Source organism: Mauremys mutica, chromosome 19, assembly GCF_020497125.1.
Source record: "Mauremys mutica isolate MM-2020 ecotype Southern chromosome 19, ASM2049712v1, whole genome shotgun sequence".
In the NCBI taxonomy this organism is placed as follows: Eukaryota; Metazoa; Chordata; order Testudines; family Geoemydidae; genus Mauremys; species Mauremys mutica.
This window is the reverse complement of record NC_059090.1, coordinates 7,213,522-7,221,817: the sequence shown is the minus strand read 5'-3', so window position 1 is coordinate 7,221,817 and position 8,296 is coordinate 7,213,522.

The window sequence follows — 8,296 nt, the reverse complement described above, 5'->3', positions numbered from 1 at the left end:
CTGGGCCCTGTGCTGGGGGCACGCAGACCAAAATGGGGCAGCCCAAATGTGAGAGTGTTTGATAGCTGCATATCCCAAGGGATCTGTATCTGTTTCTCCATCAGGGCCAAAGCGACCTGGTAGCAGCCCCCCCCCGCCCCCCCGAGAATCAAGCGTAGGCCAGGAACGAGGGAATTTTAGAGCATTTTGACATTTCATTTGGAAATTTAGCAAACTAAATAAAGGTGAAAAACACCCGACAACAACCCAGACGGAAAACAAAAAAAATTGGTTTGCGTCCAACAAAGTGTTTTTTTAGGTTTGTTTCAGCAAGAAAAAAAAATAAAAACACCAAAATATTTTATTTTGGTTTGAACTGAAATGATTCTCTCCCCTTGCCTCTGGGGAAAGTTTTCCCCAAAGTTTTCAGTTTGGCACCCAAACCAAACAAAATCAATGATCATCTCAGCTCTAGATGAGTGACTAGGATAAACTAGTACAGGCTGCTGGGGATGAAGAAGAGGTGGAAAGCACCAGCCACAGCTTAGGGCATTTCTAAATTGACACCTCCCAGAGCTGGGAAATCCATCTTGTGTTCACTTGGACAAGTGGAATCGTATTTAGCTGGGGCCATCACTCTGCTGCGTGAACGGCTTAATGTTTCATTTCAGGGTTTGATCAGTTATGTGATTAATTTGACGGAGGCTAATTTCTGAGCAGGCAGATCCGCCGAGTACTACAGACGTGGACACACGCGGAGAGACGCACGCTCGTGTCTGGAGACAAATGTGGATACGCTCTCAGGGATGTGCACGTGAACACACAGGCACACTCTGGGATTCATGGAGACGTGGCTACACATTCACAACACAGGCACGCTCACAGAACGTGGCGCACACAGACGTTCATCCATACACGCCAGCCCAAACACGTGCATCAACACTGCCTACAGACAAACGCACCTGGCCACATTCACACAGACAGGCAAACAACAGTGCACACACAACCAGACAGATGCATATGGAGACATGTTCATGTGGCTGCACCCTGGCTGAAATCCTGGCTGCTCTGAAGTCAATGATCAAACTTCCATTGACTTCAATGGGGCCATTGTCTGCAGAGGCCTGGTTGTAGCCCAAGGTTTCCCATCAGGCACAGGCAGCTAAGAAAGAAAAGGGGTTTCTTTAAGTCTAGGAGAAGCAGAGGATTCAGAATAGAAATAAACAGGGACCTCGGGGTGAGCCCAGTTCTGCCTGCTGGCAAGCCCTGACCCAGTCCCTGTGACAGTGCAGTGTTGACCAGCTGTGGCTAACAGCACCGTCCCCGATTATGTGGTAATAACTGTGTCATGAATATAGGGGAAGGCTAGCAACCTTTATGTATGCAGTAGCATAAAATCCCACTGCTGCCACCATGTCAGCCCCCCCGAGGTACAGATATGGGGACCCGCATGGGTCTACGACTTTGCCCTGATTGTGAGCTCCACTGGGAAAAGTGGAGCAAAGTTGATAAAGTGTCACAATAGCCTACAACAATAGATGTTGATGGAAAAAAAATGCAAAAGGGAGACAGATTGAATGAGTCCAAACCCAAAGGCCTCCTCAAAGAGTGTTAAAAATCACACCTGGTAAGCAAGAAAAGTGGGGGACTGGAAATCAATGAACCAAAACCGGTGTGTCGGAAATTCAGCCCAACTGGTGAACAAAGCAATGAGGGGGATGGGTTGCTCTGTCCAGCTCATAAAAAAGCCTTAGAGGAGAAAATAAACAGATTGACAGATGTGAATGCTGGCTGCCTGAAACACAAGAGAGGGGGAAGGAGCGAACTTCACCAGTGTGACAGCTGCCACCCACACTGTCCCCTGGCACCCTGAGATACACTATGATACTGCTGTGTTTTTGTCGCTCTGATCCTGAGAGACGTCCTGACCAGACCAGGCCAGACACAGGGAGCCCAATGACACCGCCACCTGCAGCAGCTCCACCAGATAAATCCCTACCACTGCTTGGGATGTGAAACTGTCACACCCCCTTTCCAAGTGTGTGTCCTTTTCCTTCCCCACCTTACGCCTTCTCTTTCCTCTCTCCGTTTTACCCTCTAAGCCAAGACTGTATCTTTTACAACACTGCTGTAAGCCTGTGACCAGGGAGGCAGCTTAGCAATAGCCAGAACAACAGAGGCTAGCCCGGACTCGGGCTGGATGGACGACAGGGCACTGAACCCCTGGGAAGGTTGAGTCTCACCTGGCCCAACAGCAACCCTATCAACAGGCTCGCTCTCTTCCTTCGCTGCAAAGGTGTGGTTGAGATGCAGGACTAATGGAGGGGAAGCAGAGAAAATAGGGGGCAGGACAATCAGGGGGGCTTGGAATGGGGAGCTGGCTGAGGCTCCAGAGTCCAAGCAACTGGAGCTATGCTGGTATACAGTGTGTAGACGCAGAGAGAAGGGGGTTTTCCCCTCACTGTAGGAACACCACTTCCCTAGGTCAACGGAAAGGTTCTTCTGCTGCCCTGGCTGTGTCTACACTAGGTCAGATTTTTCACTCCCCTGAGTGATGAAGAAACGTCAGCCTCAGTTTTATCTATAGACCAGGCCTCAGCGTTGGTAGCTCCGCTAGATCTCTCCCCCACTGAAAACCACAGGCCTGTGGCTGTTAATGCTGCAGGAGAAGCTCCCTTAGCTAGCAGCAGTATTAAAGCTTTTATCCTCTTTGTAGGTCTCTCCCACAAGAGGGCAACATAATCACCAGTTCATGAGCAGGCAGCTCACGAGCCACCAAACCAATTCCATATGAGAGGCAGGGAGATCCTCGTCTAGGGAGCTGGCTGGAGGGCCATGGTTCTGGCCAGCATTGGTAACCGCGTTCCATTGTGTGGTTTCTCCTCAGACAAAGTCCCACTCGCTTCTGAGAGGGGCCTTTGATGTGTTTGGGGGTGGGGAGAGTGGCAGAGGATGTGTGGCAATGCCAGGCCCAGCCTCCTTTGCTCCTCCTTCCCAGATTTGTAGCCCCCCCGGCCAGAGTTTGGGATGGGTCCCCAGGCTGTTGGAAGAAGGAGTGGGGGATGGAGGACCATGCCAGGAATTGCCTTCCCGGGAGGTCCTGCTTTCGGAGATGGCAAGGGAGCTTGGCAGTGTGGTGATTCCTTCCCAGTTGGTCCCTGTCTCAAGAGGGAGACTGGGTCCTGAGTTGCCGCCAAGGCCAAGGCTCTGGGAATCTGAAAGGCCGAAAGCATACCTCTCCTCCTCCCTTCACAGCGACCACAAGGCGCAATCAGCTCTCACTCTCATTACGAGGCCAATCTCCTGCTCTCCCAGCAAAGGAAACAGCCAGGTTATTGCTGTGAAACGAGAGCATTTCTACAGGCAGAGCGAAACTGGAATTGTAATGAAATAACCCGAACTCTCCTAGCCCCCTACATTTCCATGGGGCCTTCCATTCCTCCAGTGCTTCGTAACCAATCAAGGCTCACCAGCCTCCTTTGACTGTTAGCCCCGCCCAACAGAGGAGGAAACTGAGGCATGGACGGGGAAGTGACTTGTCCAAGGTTACCCAGCAGGCCAATGGCAGAGCTGAGAACAGAATGTAGGTCTCCTGACTGCCCTGTGCTTTAACCACTAGGCAAAGCTCCCTCCTCTTCACAGGACGGGTGCCCCTAACAGCGCACTCTAAGGTGGGACCTCAAAGACTGCCGTGCCCTGAGCTAAAGTAGCAACTAGCTCAATCCAGCCGAGACTTTTATATTGGCCAAATTTCCACCGTGGTTAGACACCCTCTTACTGCCCCTTGCAGCCAAAGGTTTTGGCTACAGGTTCACACGCCGAGTGAAAGTACCACGTGCACAGGGGAGTTTGGCGGTTAGAACTTGCACATAAATAGTGCGTGTATACAGTGAACGCGTGCACAGCAGCCCATGGGCGATGCGCGCGGTGACAACAGCGGGTCAGCCTTTGCAGCGAGCACTTGCACATCAGGCGCATGCAAGCGAGCGCCTGGGCCTGCGCACAGAGCGTGTGCACTTCAGCGTGCATCCAGTGCCCACGTAGTGAGCACACGCACGCACGCGCAGGTGAGCAGACGCAGCCCGCGTGTCCCCTTCAGCGCGTAGCCGGGGAGCATGTGTCAGGGTGTCGGCGTGGGAATATGCATGAGAGTTTGTATGGCGGTGTTGGAAGAAAAATAAGCTGCTACGCCCACCCGCGCACACCACAATATGCTGTAGGGAAAGTCAGCGACACCCAGATGGAACGTTAGCAACTAGCTCAGTGTAACATGGAGCCCAGGGAGAGCTTGGACCTTGGACCCTGGGTCTGGGGGAGGGAGGGGGTCTCCTGTGAAACTGACCAGCCCTGACGCCTGCAGGGAGGATTCCCCAGTGTGTCAGGGACAGAGGGTCTGGGAGAAGCTCCCGGTTCAGATTTCAGCATCTCCCCAGTTGCAAGCTGACAAGCTCTCTCTTGAATTAGCAGCAGGAGGGAGAGGGTGCACTGCTGGGGGGCTCAGCAGGAGGGAGAGGGTGCACTGCTGGGGGGCTCAGCAGGAGGGAGAGGGTGCACTGCTGGGGGTGGGGGGCTCAGCAGGAGGGAGAGGGTGCTGGGGGGCTCAGCAGTCCAGGATCTGGGGAGCCGGATGGGGCCCAGGGAGTCAGACCGCACAGAGGCAGTTCCCTTCTCCCCGGTGTGGGGATCTACCTGCTCTTTCCAGGACCTTCCCAATCCAGCCTGTCTCCCCCTTCCCTGCCTGCAACCCTGGGCCCCCTGAAACGGTCCGAAAGGCTCCAGCCAGCTTCTCCCTGGCCCCAGCCCTTTGCTGCCAGGCCGGCCCCTCTCCCCCCCCGCTGTCTGCCCCGCTTCTGGCTGCAGCGGCCCAACCCCACCACTTGGGGGGAGCGATGCGCTGACAGCGGTTGGCCCTGTAGCCCTCCCAGAGCAGAGCTGTGCCGGGGGGGCTGAATCCTGCCCCTGCCCCCGTCCTGGTGGGACCCCGGACTCAGCCGGCCCGGCTGCTCCCCGCCCCAGGTGCCTACGCTGCCCAATTTCAACTTTGGTTCCTGATTTGTTCCTTCCCTGGAAAAACACAACCCCCCCACGGAACTTTACTGCACCGGGCGGGGCGCGGGCGCCCCCCCGCCGGGTTTCTGCCTTGCCCCGAGCTCCCGCCGTCCCGGGCTCCTTACCTCGCCGCGGCGCGAATCCCAAGGGCGCGCTGCCCCCCAGCCCGGGCACCGGCTCTGCCCGGATCCCCTGCAAGCGGGGCGGGAGGGGGGAGTCGCTTTTCCATCCAGCAGCCCCAGCTCCCGGGGACTCGGCTCCGGCCAGGCAGCTGGGGCTGCCGCGGCGGCGGGGGGAGCTCGCTCGCTCCTCCGGGCTGGCTGCCCCTTCCTCCGGCTCCCTGCGTGCAGGGCCCCCGCCTCGGCGGGCAGCTGTTCCGCTGGGTCACAGCGCCGGCCATGTTCCCGCAGTCACGGCGGGGGGCGGGGGGGGGATTTTTAATTGCAGCTGCAGCGGCTCCAGGCCGGGCACACGCGTCAGCAGCGCCGGGAGGCTGCAGCCGGGGAGAGGGGCCTGCTCAGCTCTTCGCTGGGCTCTGGGGACGGGGGGCCACGAGGAGCCCCCACAAGCAGCCAGCGGGCCCCCCCCGCTGCCTTTGGCTCCCCGAGCACCAGCAACAGCCCCCGAGGGGTGGAGCTGCTGGAGCCTGGGCCTGGGGGGCACTGGGTGCCAGTCTGAGCCTCTGCCACTGCCCCCCGTGTGACCTCAGGCAAATCACTTAATCTCTCAGGGCCAGATCCTCCGAGGGACTTAGCGCCCTCCCGTCCATTGAGTTCGATACCTCTGGAGGAGTTGTGCCTCGGTTCTCCCCCCGTACAATCCCGGCCGTGCCATGGATCACAGGTTCTCCCCGATGCTGAATTGGGCGTGGTTCTGGGGAACGAACCGGGACCCTTCATTTATTTCTTAGTGGCGTGAGATGGTTTGGGCCTGATTTTCGGGGAGGGGCTCACGCCGGGCTCTGCTGGTGCGCGCTGTGGCGCATGCAGTGCTGCAGGAGTTCGCATCTGTGCACAAATACATTTGGCGCTGACAAGCGGTAGGGCGAGCGGGCGAGGGGGTTACTGCCCCGAAGGCGCGTGTCCAATGAGGGGCGCAGGGGCACAGTTGTGGGTGCACATATGGAGTCGTGGGGAGGGAGGGCTCAAAATCAGGCCTTGAAAGCCACATTTTCAAAGGAGCACGGAGCCAACACACCAGGTGAAATACACAATTTCACAACTACATTTGTACATCCAAACCTCCGGTAACTGCTATCCCAGCCTGTCTTCTGCATCGGGGTGTAGCCAGGGAAGGGGGTGGGGTTGGGCCCTCCTTGCGCCCAGCTGCCCCACAGCTCTGTGGAACATAGAGCAGATTCATGTTGCTTAACGTTACGGCTGGGACCAGGCAGCCGTGGTCCTGGGATCGGGGCTGTGAAAGGTGATAGAAAAGGCACCTTTGTCCCACATCATATCTAGACTGTCAGAGAATCTGAGTTAACGTTTGGCTAATTCCCAAAGTTGTTATGAAGCTTAATTAATCAGGGCGAGCTCCTCAGCTGACAGCTCTGGAGAGGTCTGATCCAGTGCTGGCTGACATCTGTAGGGGCTGGCTTGGCCCTGGCCGCGTACAGTAGCCGTTCTCCTGTATCTCATATACTCTGTTATTCTTGTATATTGCCTAAGCACAGCTTCCCCAGTAAATCAAACACCGTCCCCGGTGTCAGTGCCCTGCCGTATGAGTGGGATGCAGCCAGTCAGGGACCATCTTTGCATGCTAGCTCATATAAACCTTTCTGATGCTTTCCAGGAAAATTCGGGCTCCATTCCTGTCTGCACTGGGGATCCAAGTCTATTTTTGGAGGCTTTAATAATACCCACAGAGAGGTTGGCCACTTGCAGCATTTTTCTTTATAAAAGAAATTGTAACACAGGGGAGAAAAGACTTGGATTCCCCTTATTTCCAGTTGCCTGGGAATCCTCTTCCTAACCCCACTAAAACAAGACACTTACAAACATGAAGCCAGCTGCAAGGATCTCAGGAACTCCTGGCGCCGGGTCTTCTCCAGAAAGAAAAGGGATGGCCCTGGCCTTGAACTCAGATTTGGCTTTGCCACAGACTCCTCGGGCAAGTCATTTAATCTCGCTCTGCATCAGACCCGCGCATTTCAGCAGGGGGCTGGTACTCTGCCCAGATTCCCGTGTCCATCGTGGGCACAGGGCAAAATTTCAAGGGAGGTTTTCAAAGCTTGGCTAGAAAAGCGAGATTCCCCGAGAAGGAGGGAACGAGAGGGAGAGATGAGGCAAGAGCTGGATGTTGCTGCCTGAGCACACGGGATGGAAAGGAAGGGAGAGTGCGACTTTACCAGCTGCAAGGGCGTCTCACACCCACCGCCAGGTGCCAGACAGGCTCCTCGAAGCTCATTTCCTGCCTACGTGAAATAGCTCCGCAGCCGCGCAGCAGGAAAGCAGTTGCATTAAGGGCCCTATCGTGGGCCTGGCGCTTTCATTTCAGTGTGTTGCTGTGGCTCCAGGAGGCCCCGAAGTAGATCGGGGGCGCAGTGTGCTTGGTGCTGTACACTCACGTAGCAAGAGACGGGCCCTGCCCTGAAGAACGCACCCTCTGAACAAAGGGGGGGGGGACAGAGGTACAGGGAAGGGAGGTGTCTTGTCCCAGGTCACCAGCAGAGCTGCTTAGACCCCCCAGGTCTCCTGACCTCCAGCCCTATGCCCCCCCCACAGGCCCATGCTGCCTGCACCTGCCACGAGTGTGTCACCCCCCCACCGCCCACCACAGCCAGCAGAGCCCTTCACCAGCTGTGTCACGCTTGCCATGTGGGTGACAGCTCTTCATGGCCCCCTGGGGACAGAGGCACTGGGCCTTAGTATTATCACGGCACCTCAGAGCCCCAGCTGTGGGCCAGGACCCTGGTGTGCTAGGTGCTGTACAAACAGAACTAACAGCTGGGCCTTGCTCCACAGAGCTGGCATGTGCCCGCCTCTCGGAGCCAGCTGGAAAGAGGGAGGCCTCGTCATAGGCCACCCAGCGGCAATGGACCTACATGGCCTCACCTCGCCCCAAGGCTCCTCTTCCTTCCAGACACAGAGAAGTGAGAGTTGTGGGTGCTCAGCACCTCTGGAAACCAGCTGTTTCCTCGGCAATGGGGCGATCTGCCCCAGCCCCAGGGCAAGGCGACCCTTGTCTTGCCTAGCATGGGGCCGGTTTACCCCTGAACTTGCTGGCCAGTCATCGCGCTGGCCCTGCCCGAGCCCCGTAACTTTGGGGC